Here is a 12351-nt window from a genome sequence, read left to right as displayed (position 1 = left end):
GAGGTACAGCAGTCTAAACTTCTCAAAGATCTGGAAGGACCCCTCCTCCAGCCCACATTATTCCTTTTAATCTCTACTAAGATGATGATGGTGGTTGTTTGGAGCCTGGCTTTGCTCTGTGAGGGAATTGTGCATCCATAGGAATTCAAGGCAAGACAGTCATTTTCATACACATTCATAGAGTCCCTTCATCCCCAACTGCTCCTAAACATGCTACCAGCGCCACCCTGAAAAACAATTCTACATAATTTTAAGAAGGGCACCATTTATTAGACCAACACAAAACGTATAAGACTAGTGCAGTACGAAGGGACCTATGTGGTCCGGAAATCTAATGTGTTCGAACACTTGGTTAATTGAAGTATCCTAAAAACTAAATAGAACTCATTCACATAATTGGTGGTTATCCTATAATTCTGGCATGAATCCAAACTTTGTGGACCTACACAGGGATACCTCTGCTTAAGCCATTATGAATAACTATTTGCATGGTAAGTTATTCCTTAAGTGCTCAAGGAAGCAGTGAAGAGGAGTGTCAAATATCCAACAAATACGTATGCCATATGTGCCACTTCTGCAACCCACTACACATACCTTTTAGTTTCAATGCGAATTGATGCTCCAACAATATTAAAACCAGAAACAAGTGGGATATTCATCATCCTATCATCACCCAAGTGGGCAGAGACAATACATTTAGTATCAGTTCTCTTGAATCGTTTGACCGACTTAGGCGGCTCAGCTCTGCTGATAACGCTGCGTGGCTAGCGCACTTCGCATTTAATCTACCTGTTTTGTATTTGTGTTTCATTTTGTTTTCTTTCCCCTGCTTTTAGCTGGGACTTGTCCTCTTACCTCCACAGTAATTGACTTTCACCGCTGCTAGAGCGGGTCCGGTTCTGGGGCTGGTGGGGCTCGGCATCGCGCTGACTTTTTGCGCCATTTTGGGTTGGGCACTGACGCTTTGGTAGCGCCATTTTGAGCGTCCTGGTGGGGCGGGTTGCACCTCACCTGGAGGCACTATTTAAGGCGGTCCTCTGGGCCTTCCGCCTTGATAGGAATCGTTTGACCGACTTAGGCGGCTCAGCTCTGCTGATAACGCTGCGTGGCTAGCGCACTTCGCTTTTAATCTACCGGTTTTGTATTTCTGTTTCATTTTGTTTTCTTTCCCCTGCTTTTAGCTGGGACTTGTCCTCTTACCTCCACAGTAATTGACTTTCACCGCTGCTAGAGCGGGTCCGGTTCTGGGGCTGGTGGGGCTCGGCATCGCGCTGACTTTCGGCGCCATTTTGGGTTGGGCACTGACGCTTTGGTAGCGCCATTTTGAGCGTCCTGGTGGGGCGGGTTGCACCTCACCTGGAGGCACTATTTAAACCAGTCCTCCCAGCGCAGCGGGATCGCGCAGCGGGTCTAGCCTTCGCTTTGCCTGAGTCTTGCCAGAGTCCTGCCCGTCTGCGCTCGTCAGCGTCCCGGAGGCGGCGGAGCGGCGGGTGGGCCTGGCTTTATAGGGCTCTCATTTGGGGGAAGATGGTCTGCTATTCATCGAGGGAACTTCGCTCTTTGCAAAAAGTATCTTGCGCCGGTCGCATTGTTTTTCCTGGTCGCTATAGGGGAAAAAGACACTGCCCTGGCTGTGGTTGGTCATCTGGTTATGCCCCTGCTGCTTCACTGCGGAGGGGAGAGGATTGTGTGAAACATCTTTGTTTACTGCTTAACACTAGATCAGTAAGCAGACATGCCCTAGAGATCTTTGATCTCCTTGTTAGGGTAAAACCACTATGTCTGATGCTGACGGAAACGTGGCTGGGGGATCTGTCCAATCCCGACATCATGGCGGCTATTCCACCGGAATATAACATCTTTCGGCAAGATAGAGCGAAGGGAAGAGGGGGAGGGGTGGCTTTAGTGGTGAGTAAGCTTGCTGCGTGCGCCATTCTCCCTCTGGAAACTATTCCAGGTTCCGAATCTTTGGCCTTCTCTATTTCTCTCGCTCCTCATCAAGCGTTGAAAGGGCTGCTGGTCTATAGACCCCCTGGACCAGCGGGATCCTTTTTTGATGACCTTCAGGCAGTTATTTCTGGATTAGCTTTGAGTGCTCTGCACTGTCTGCTGGCGGGAGATTTTAACTTTCACATGGATGTGGGGGGAGGATCCGGATGCGAATAAATTACTCAATATCACGGCTCCTCTGGGTCTCGTCCCTTTCCTCTCGGGCCCGACACACTATAAGGGACATACCTTGGATCAGTTCTTTTCCACGGCCCCTTTAGCTGATATAGAGCTTGTCCCGGTGCTCTGGTCCGACCATAGGTTGGCCAGGTTTTCTGTATTAGGCAGGGAAAAACTGCCTAGTATTGCCCCCAGACAGTATGGATCTGCCTCGAGGACATTTCACAGGGTGACTCCTGAGATGCTCGCTCAGGCCTCTCTCGACCATCCGTGTCCACTCTCAGGCGATCTAGAGCAGGATGTAGAGTCTCTGCAGGTGTGGCTGACGAACAGGTTGAACGACTTAGCCCCGGCGATGGCACCCCGGGACACGGCAAAACGGCTCTCGGCTCCGTGGTTCACCGATGCACCGTCTGCCTCTCGCCGCCAGTGTAAGGTGGCTGAGAGGGCCTGGCGCCTTCAATATGATCTGACGGCCAGACTTGCATATAGGATGGCGGTTAAAGCCTATCACCGGGATATCCTCCGCGAGAAAAAGAACTACTTAGCTAGGAGGATAGAGGCAGCTTCCAATTCCTGTAAGGAGATCTTCACGGTCGTGAGGGAGTTTATGGCCCCTAGATCTAATTTGCCTCAAATTGCTCCCTCTGAGCTGTGGGTGTGTGATCTTGCAAAGTTTTTCACGGGCAAGATCAAACTGATTCAGGACTCCTTTCCGGAGAGGATGGTTGGAGAGCACCCCAGCACTGTGGTGGGGTTAGCTCCTTCGCCTATTCTGGATTCCGTCTTGGCAGAGTTTCCACCCATCTCTATCTCTACGTCATTGGAGCTTTTGGCTAACCTTAAATCTGGGTCGCCATTAGACCCCTGTCCGGCCAAATTCCTGGCGAGGATGGCGGTGGTGGTCAACCCTTTGGTTAACCCACTCCTGAACCTCTCTCTGAGTGAGGGGGTGGTCCCGCAGACTTGGAAGCGGGCAATGGTGATCCCCCTCCTCAAAAAGCCTGGTCTTGATCCTGAGGTGTGGGCCAATTATAGGCCCATCTCTCTTCTGCCTGCGCTGTCTAAGATTACGGAGAAGCACGTGCATAGCGTGCTCTCGGCCTTTTTAGAATCCAATGACCTGCTGCACTCCACGCAGTCCGGTTTCCGCCCTAATCTAAGTACGTAGACGGCACTCTTGGAGATGTCAGAGGCCATTAAGGAGACTCTGGATGCAGGTGGCAAGGCCATGCTTGATCTGTCGGCGGCCTTCGACACCGCCCCCCATGAGGGGCTCCTCGTCAGACTTCATAACATCGGTCTGAGGGGGACGGTGTTTAGCTGGTTTACATCTTTTCTTGCTGGTCGTCGACAAACGGTCTGGGCCTCCCCGAGCTCCGCTGAGATGCCGCCATTGGGAGTCGGAGTTCCACAGGGTTGTGTGTGGAGCCCGACTCTTTTTAACATCTTTATGACCCCTTTGGTGGCACTGGTGGAGTCCTTTGGGGCCCAGATCGTCTCCTACGCTGATGATACCCAGCTTCTTTTCACGTGTAGGAAAAATCAGGACTTTGACGGAGAGAGCATTCGGGACTGCCTCGGGCGGTTTTCAATTGGTTTCTGCAGAACAGCCTCAAATGCAACTCCAATAAATCGGAGCTGCTGTTTTTTGGCTGCTCCTCAGATCCTGATTGGCAGGCATGGTGGCCGGCGGATATGTTCCCCCCTGCACAGGCGCCCCAGTTGGCAAAAAATCTGGGAGTCAAGATCGACAATGGTCTGACGCTGAGATCGCAGATCCTCGGTCTGACGGGCACATGCTTTGGCATTCTTAAGATGCTCCGGAAGTTCCTGCCTCTGCTCACAGAAGAGCACAGGAGGATTACGGTCCAAGCCTTAATTGGCTCGAGATTGGACTATGCCAACGTCCTTTATCTGGGTCTTCCGGAATATCTTTCACAGCGGCTGCAGGTTGTGCAGAACTCTGCAGCTCGCGTGATCTTTGGCCTTCACAGGCGAACCAGAGCGGCCGGCCTTGTGCAGTCGCTCCATTGGCTGCCGATCCGTAAGCGGATTATTTTCAAGGCATTGACCCTGGCCCATAAGGCGCTTTTTGGTTCTGGAGCTAAATACCTGCAGCGCAGGCTTGTCTTCTACCGCCCGGCCCGATCCTTGCGCTCGGAATCTTCATTTCTGGCGACGGTTCCTCGAGTAAAGAGGGCCCGTATCGGGGGGCGCTCTTTTAGATTGAGGTCATCACAGCTCTGGAATACTCTCCCTTTGGCCTTACGCGGCACCTCCAATCTTCTGTCTTTCAGGAGGGGCCTTAAAACCTGGCTTTTTACCCTTTAGTGTGCTTCCTGTTTGCTGTCTCTTTTCTGTTGTCTTGAATGTTTTTTATGGTGTTATGTTTTCTCTTTGAGCTGCCAAACAAAGCGCCGGGACACTCCACTCGAGTAGCCGTGCGCTATAGAAATTAAATTTAACATAACATAACATTGCAGGTTTTTTTCAAACACCCATCTTCTAAACCAATTGTGTTACACTGACTGCCAGAGAAGAAAACATTGGTGATGACCAGCACTATGGAGGAAAGCAAGCAAATTAATGTGCAGAATACACAGAGTAGAACATCAACTTCAATGAAGCAGTGTAAGGACCATGGTGGTGCCAAGGGGGCTGACAAGGACAGCTGTGCATACAGTCACGGCCATGCAGAGTAGGACCTACTAAGCCCAGGTGTGAACTTTTGGGCACCATTGGAGCGTGAGGAAAAGGGCCCAAAATGGCATCAGTTCCACAGCACTGCGGGCTGAAGGTGTGAGAGGAGAGGAATGATGCAAGAACAAAGGGTCACAGTTATTATTGTATTCTTTTTGAGAGAATGAAATGTAGGAAGCTGGCTCTTTATGTGATACACCACAAAGTGAATATATTGTGTAAAGTGTCCAACGATTGCCCGAGAAGTGTACAGGGCTCAATGTAAACCCAAGGTGCTCAATTTGTGGTAGTGTGATCAAGCAGCCTTAGGCCTAACACAGAGGAGTGTAAGGCATTTGTTATACACACAGCGGCAAATTAAAGACATACAACTCAAAAAGGAGATCCACACCAATTTTATAAAAATAAGCTTCTTTCAAGATTTATTTTAAGACCAACATGTAAGTTAAAAGAGAAGTATGTTTTTAATGTCAAAGTATGTTTATTGAGTTTTAAAACAGAAAAAAAAGGAAAAAAGGCATGGCATAGCAATGGACAATCAACAGGCAAGTTAGGCAAGCGAGACAGACAGACACGTCTTCTCTAATAAGCGTTAGATGAGCAGGATAAGCATGCCCAAATGGAAAAGTGGTGCCCGGAAATCTAAAGAATCCCCCAATCGGGGCAACAAGGAAACAAGCCAGCCCTAAGAACCCGCCTCCCCCCCAAACACCCAACCTTAACGCCCCCCCCCACCCCACCAGTACGCCAGTCGTCTATAGTAATCGTGTGAGTTGTAGCTAATCAGAGTGTATCAGGGTGCCTCTGGTTGCGTTTGGTCCACAATGCAGTCCGTGAGTCGTAGAATACGAAGATATTTCGGGCAGGTGATTTCGTGGAATTCCCTGGAGAGCAACGTCAGGAGCGGTTGCCAAGTGGTGCGGAATGCGTCAGTGGTATGCGTGAGTGTGGCCTGAATCCGTTCCATGCCCAACGTGAACCACAGCTTGTGCAGCCAGCCATTGTGAGTGGGTGGGTTAGTGGAGCCCCAGAGCGACAGGACGTGTTGCGAAGCTGCCTGCATTGCAATGCCCATCTGTTTGCCGCGAGTTGATCTCAAGGGGAATGTAAGTGCATTAGGAAGCCCTAAGAGTGTGTAAGCTGGGAAGCGTGGGATCTCGGTGTCGAACGTGGAGTCAATGTCGTCCAGGACGACCTTCCAGTACTCCTGCAAGGCGGGACATTCCCACAGGAGGTGAGTCAGTGTACCTCGGCTGCCACATCCCCTCCAACACAGCGCGCTACGGGTCGGGTTGCCTTGATTGAGTCTCGCCGGGGTAAGGTGCCAGTAGATAGCCAGTTTGATCGCCGATTCCCTGGCTTTGGTATTGCGGGTAGTGTGGGCGGCCCTGTAATATATGTGGTTCCATTCCACTGAGGAAAGAGGTCGTCCAAGTTCTGCTTCCCAACGCCGCTGGCCAGCGGTCTTGTCAGGATCTGCAGCAGGGGAGAGCATCCGATAGAGGTCTGAGATGAGATGTTTATCTGAGTCCTTGGATATGAGCCAACGTTCGAACGGTGTCATTTGCCGGCCCACCAGAGGGGCAACGTCCGGACTCAAGAGCCAATGGCGGATTTGGAAATACTGAAACATGTGAGGGCCATCCACTCCATAGTCGCGCGAGATGTCGGCCAAAGAGAGGAACCCCTCCATATCAAAGAGGTGCCCGGCTGATCGGCAAGGCGAGTCACGCCATTGCTGGAAAGCTCGGGTGTCCGTGCCGGGTGGGAATGCGGGGTTGTCAAAGAGCGGGGTAAGTGGGGACGGGAAGGTCGTAAGGCCCCGTTTGACCGCTACCATGTCCCAGGGTGCCATAGTGGTCCGAGTGATAGGGGAGCGGAGGAGATAACGGGGTCTGTGCTGGCGAGCAAGAAACGGTATCTTCCACAGGGAGGACTGTGCCATGGCCCTGTCCTGAAAGAGCCATCTCTTCTCTGATTCGGGCCGGTACCACTCCACCAGATATCGAATTTGCGAGGCCTGAAAGTATTGCAGCAGGTTTGGGATCCCGAGGCCGCCCTCGTCTACAGTCCTGTGCGCTATTCGTCGATGAAGTCTGGCGCGCTTCCTCTCCCACACAAATTGGTGAAGATCATGTTGGAGGTCAGCTAGCATTCCCATCGGCGGCGACACTGGGAGAGTCTGAAAGACGTATAATATTTTGGGTAGGACCGACATCTTTATCGCCGCGATCCTCCCGAGTAAGGAGAGAGGCTGCTTTGACCAACGCGCGAGATCAGCCCGGATCTGGGATGATAAGGTAGAGTAGTTGTGATTAATCGTCGAGATCGTGGAGGAGGTCAGGGTAATCCCCAGGTATGGCAGTCGAGTGGTGGACCGCAGTTGACACCCGAAGTTAGGCGGTGGGATATTGGGAAGAGCATGGCTGCCAAGGGGCAGAATCAGGGATTTCCCCTGGTTGACCTTGAAACCGGACACCTCGCCGAATCGCTCCAGCTCCGCCAAAAGCGCCGGTATGGAACTAGATGGGCGGTCTAAAGCGGCGATTATGTCGTCTGCGTACAGTCCCACCACGTGGGGTTCGTTGCCGAAAGACATTCCTATAATGTGGGGATTGTCGCGAATTTTCTGCGCTAAGGGCTCCACATATAGAGCAAATAGGAGGGGTGAGAGGGGACACCCCTGACGGGTTCCTCTCTGTATCTCGAAGGGGTCGGACTTGAGGCCACCCAGCCGGACACGTGCCAACGGGCGGTGGTAGCAGCTCGCGACCCAGGCCTGAAACCGGTCGCCAAGGTGGTAGCGCCGCAGCACAGCTTGCAGGTAGGTCCAGTCGACACGGTCGAAAGCCTTCTCTGCATCGATGGCTAATAGGGCAGAGTCGGAGACCTGGAAATGAGCTTTGTCCACGAGGTGCAGGAGTCTTTTGGTATTGTCACTGCACTGGCGATTCGGGACAAAGCCCGATTGGTCTGGTTCGAGGATGCCCGGGAGGCAGGGGCCCAGGCGAGCCGCCAATACTCCCGTAAATAGCTTCAGATCTAGATTGAGTAAGGAAATGGGGCGGAATGCAGAGCAGTGCGTTAGGGGTTTGCCCGGCTTAGGCAGGACCACAATGTCGGCTGCAAGCATATCGGGCGGGATGGAGCTCGGCCCTTCAAAGGAATTAAATAGCCTGGCGAGGACAGGCGCTAAGACATGGCCGAAGGATTTATAAAAGCCCGACGAGAAGCCGTCAGGGCTCGGGGATTTAAGCGGACGAAGGCGTGCAATGGCAGCGAGGATCTCGTCGGGGCGAATGGGGGCGTCAAGAGTTTCCACGCTTGCCGGGCACAACGGCGTAATATCGGCCGATTGCAGGTATTCGTCAATGGCTGTCGGTGACGTCTCATCCGTGCTATATAGAGAGGCATAGTAGGAGCGAAAGGCCGAAGCGATCTGTGCATCTTCGGTAACCGCATCGCCGGCGTCGTCTAGCAGCGACGTGATTTTGGAGCGTTGGAGTTTGGCTTTCAAGGCGCTGGCCAGAAGCCGGCCGGTGCGATTGCCCCCCACGTAGTACGTGTGACGGAGGCGAAGAGCGGCAAATTCTGCCCTGTCGGTGTCGAGGCTAGCCAGCTGAGCCCGGGCGGCTTTAAGTTGGCGCCAGATTCTTGGGGCGCCGGTGCGGCTGTGAACTCTCTCCAGCTCCGCGACCTTGTCCGAGAGGTCACTCCTTTTTTCTTTGCGAAGTTTGGCGTCTGCGGCTGATATCGCTATCAGCTCTCCCCTAACAACAGCTTTCAAAGCACCCCACAAGGACGACATCGACACATCAGGGGTGTCGTTGGTGGCTAAATAGTCTGAGATGCATTTATGAAGTTGGCGGGCTACCGCCGGTTTTTGTAAGAGGGTTTCGTTAAGCCTCCACGACCCCGGAGCGCGCGGCGAACTGGGTACGTTAAGCGTCAGTTCCACTGCTTGATGGTCGGAGAGGGCAGCCGGGACAATTGACACTGCGGTGACGTGGGGAATGAGGGACGATGAGCCCAGGAAGTGGTCTATGCGTGCGTAAGTGTGGTGTACGTGGGAATAGAATGTGTATTGCGTGGTAAGTGGGTGTGCGTGTCTCCAAAGGTCCGAAATGTCCCTATCATGCAACCAAGTAGTGCCCTTCTGCGAAATCGCCCCCGTGTCTCCGTAACGGTGCCCCGATCTATCCTTGACTGTGTCCATGACGAGGTTAAGGTCCCCCCCTAGGAGCATGTATGTGTGGGGTGCTTGAAGCGTTTCTGAGATTGCGGATAGCAAGAAGGGTTCCTGACCTGTATTGGGGGAGTAGATGGAGCCAATCGCGTAGGTGGTGTTGCCTATCAGGAAAGCGTGGGCTAGAAGGCGTCCCTTGATTTCCCCTATTTTGGCCCCTACCTTGCCCTTGAAGCGTCGCGATGAGTATAGCCACCCCAGCCTTCTTTGATGGGAGAGAGGAGAAAAGTTGCTGTGGGAAAGCGCGGGAGCGCAGCCGGTGCCAGTCCTTGGCCAGGAGGTGGGTTTCTTGCAGCAGGCAGATGTCGGCTTCCGAATTCTCTAGGTAGGAGATGATAGCCCTGCGCTTAATTGGGTTATTGAGTCCCTTAACGTTAAGAGACAGGATTTTGAGCGTGTCAGCCATCGCCGGGGCACACAGGGGCGAATGGGCTCAGTGGTGCAGGGCGCTGCGCAGTGGTGGAAAACGTGGGCAAACTCTGGTATGTGCAAAGATCCCTTGGCGTACTGGTCCCCCCCAACAATCCCCTCCCTTCCGTGGCCACCCTAACCCCAACAGAGTGGACCAACCCAACCCCCCTCCAATATTGAACCCCCATTCCCCAACTTCCCCACCCCCTCCCAGAACAACCCCCCCAACAGAAACCGGTAAAAGTCTCGGGCCTAGTCGTGCAGGGCACAGGTCCGTAGAAAGTCAAAGAAAGGGGTACCATGGTTGCAGTCCAGTTGGCGGCTCCCCGGCCCGACCCCATTTAAGCCATGCATGGGTGGGAGAGCACACCCAGAGTGGTCAAAGGTCAAAAGGTCAATGCTCTACAGGTCAGGTGCTGTGTTATCTGCCACTTCTTGTACTGCCCCTTCTCGTTCCTGGGCGACCGTGATCGGGTCAGGTTTCGAGATGTTCCTCGGTGTTCTCCTCCTGCGGACCGTTTGCCAGCTGTCTCCCGTAGGGCGAGGTGGGTCCCCTTGCGACCGGGATGGAGATGCGCCTCTGGAGGCCGAACCCTCCGGCACATCGAGCCCAAGCAGGGTGCAAGTGTCGCGGAGTGATCGAAGCTGGTGGAGGGAGCCGTTCCACTTAAAGATCAGACGGAACGGGTGGCCCCAGGAGTAGGGTACCCCGGCGTCCCGCAGGAAGTTCGTCGCAGGTCTGAAGGACTTATGTTTTTGTAGGGTGATGTTAGAGAGATCTTGAAAGAGGGCCACGGGGTCATCGCGAAATCTGATGGGCTGTGCTTTCCTGGCCTCTCTAAGGATGCGTTCCTTCAGGGGAAAGTCCGGGAGGAACGCTAGAATGTCAGGAGGTGGCGCAGGTGCTCTGCGTGCCATGCCTACCCTGTGCGCCCTGTCGATTCGGATCTCAAAGTCGCTCGGTTCACCCAGGATGTCTCTGAATAGGTCTTGAAGGTAACTGGTCACGTTGTCCTTTTCAGCCTTCAACGGAACACCCCTGACCCGTATGTTATTCCGCCTGGAGCGGTTCTCTAAGTCCTCAGAGTGCGACTGTAAGTCCACCTGTTGATCCTGAAGTCGCAAGATTTCCTGCTGGAGTCTTTCCACCTCCCCACTGCGGGACTGATCAGCTTCCTCCAGAGAGGCCACCCGCTCACCCAGGCCATCAAGGTCACGACGGAGCTCGCGTTGCTCCCCAGCTAGGTCCTGCTTCAGAGTTTGGAAGTCCTCTCGCAGTGTGTTGAAGAGGGAGGCCAGGAAGGCCTTCGTGATTGGAGCGGAGTCGTCATCGGGCGCTTGAGGGCTCGCGGGGGGTTTCGGGGAGGACTGTGGCTGGGTCTTGTCTCCCTTCGACGCTGCTTTATGCATGAGTTCCACAACATTCCGGGTCCCTTTGCGACTGGAGTGCGTCATGATGTCCGGAGCGGGGCGAGGGACCAGCCAGCGGGCGTCGCCGGGAGCTGTCGAGTGATCGCCCGGTACCGTAGACGAAACCAACCGGGAGGAGTAGCGGGTGTTCGAGAGTCAGCCCCGGGTCAAGCGAAGGGTCGAGGAGAAGCTCCGCAAGCCGGTCCGGGGACGGCGGTCTGGAGGAAGAGTCTTTCGTGGGGCGCAGCAGGTGCGGCACCCAGAGTGCGTAGTAGCTAGTGAGGAAATGAGGGTAGAGGTGACCAGAGTAGATGGGCTAGGGCCACCGTGCGGCGCCGAGCTAGGTTATGTCCGATGGAGGATGAGCAGCGCGGGATCAGGAAGAGTGTGCAGGCGCCAGACCGGGGAACAGCGCCCCGGCAACACCTGAAGGAAGATCTCGTGGGCCGGTTGTCGCGGAGAGGTCCACAGGTGGCCCCAATGTAGGGAACAGCAGGCAGCCGGGAGGAAGCCGGAATTGACGGGTCAGGTGGGTGAGGGTTCAGGGTAGCGTCCAGCAGGGCTGCTTCACCTACCGCAGCGGTTGAGAGCCATCCAGCAAGGAGTGCAGGGATCCCCGGGGGGGGGGGGGAGAGTAGTCGGTAGGCTAGATCGCTGGGCTCCGCTCACCTTACGCCCCTCGTCCAGGGGGCCGTCACCAACGTGGAGATGTGCAACAGGATGGCATCCCAAGGTGCCGGTGTTCCTCTCCGCCGGCAGGCCAGGGGGGGGGGGGCTCCGGGGCCCTCCCGGCGGCGGACCGACGCCGCCCAGTAGGATATCCACGGATGGTGCGATGGACAGAGAGCTCCCCGACCGTCCAGCGGGCCCACGCCGGGGCGCAGAGTGGCAGGAGGCCTCTGGCGGGGCTCGCAGGTCGCGGAGGGGCCGGGGCGAGCAGGCCCTAGCACAGGCAGGATCCCCCCGCCAGAGATCTGAGGCGTGAGAGGAGTTCCGGTGGGTTGTGGGGGGGTGCAACCGCTGTATGGCCCTGAGGGGGCGATGGGGCTGGTCCCGTGCCACCGCCCGGTAGGCCCACGCCGGGGCCTAGATTGCTCCAAGGGGCTTCCGCGGGAGAGCCTAAGGCCCCGAGGGGGCGGAGTCGCCGATCCCGGCGCGCTTCCCCCAGAGGCTGCTGATGAGGCGGGGAAGAATCAGCGGCACCCTACAAGACCGGAGGCCGGTGTCCTGTGCAGGTCAAGGACCCGTAGGCCCGACAAGAGAAGGCGCGATCATGCGTCTGAAGGCCCACGCCGGGGCCCGGGATCGATGGTCGGCTGATGGCAGGGCACGGTCCGCCCGGGAGAGGCCGGGAGCACTGAACCCCAGGTACTCCGCCGCTAGATGCCCTGGTCGCCTCCTCGTGGGTAGCT

At 55.1% G+C, this 12351-nt stretch overlaps 1 protein-coding gene across 1 annotated transcript in view; it reads right to left on the bottom strand.

The window, feature by feature from the left end:
• Positions 1-12351, bottom strand: part of RBM10 (RNA binding motif protein 10) — a 212854-nt gene that overhangs the window by 88715 nt on the left and 111788 nt on the right. The gene's annotated exons all lie outside the window — the stretch shown is intronic.

The sequence above is a fragment of the Lissotriton helveticus genome, chromosome 10 (assembly GCF_964261635.1).
Source record: "Lissotriton helveticus chromosome 10, aLisHel1.1, whole genome shotgun sequence".
In the NCBI taxonomy this organism is placed as follows: Eukaryota; Metazoa; Chordata; class Amphibia; order Caudata; family Salamandridae; genus Lissotriton; species Lissotriton helveticus.
The sequence above is the reverse complement of the archived record's forward strand: the minus strand, read 5'-3'. Positions and strand labels throughout refer to the sequence as shown.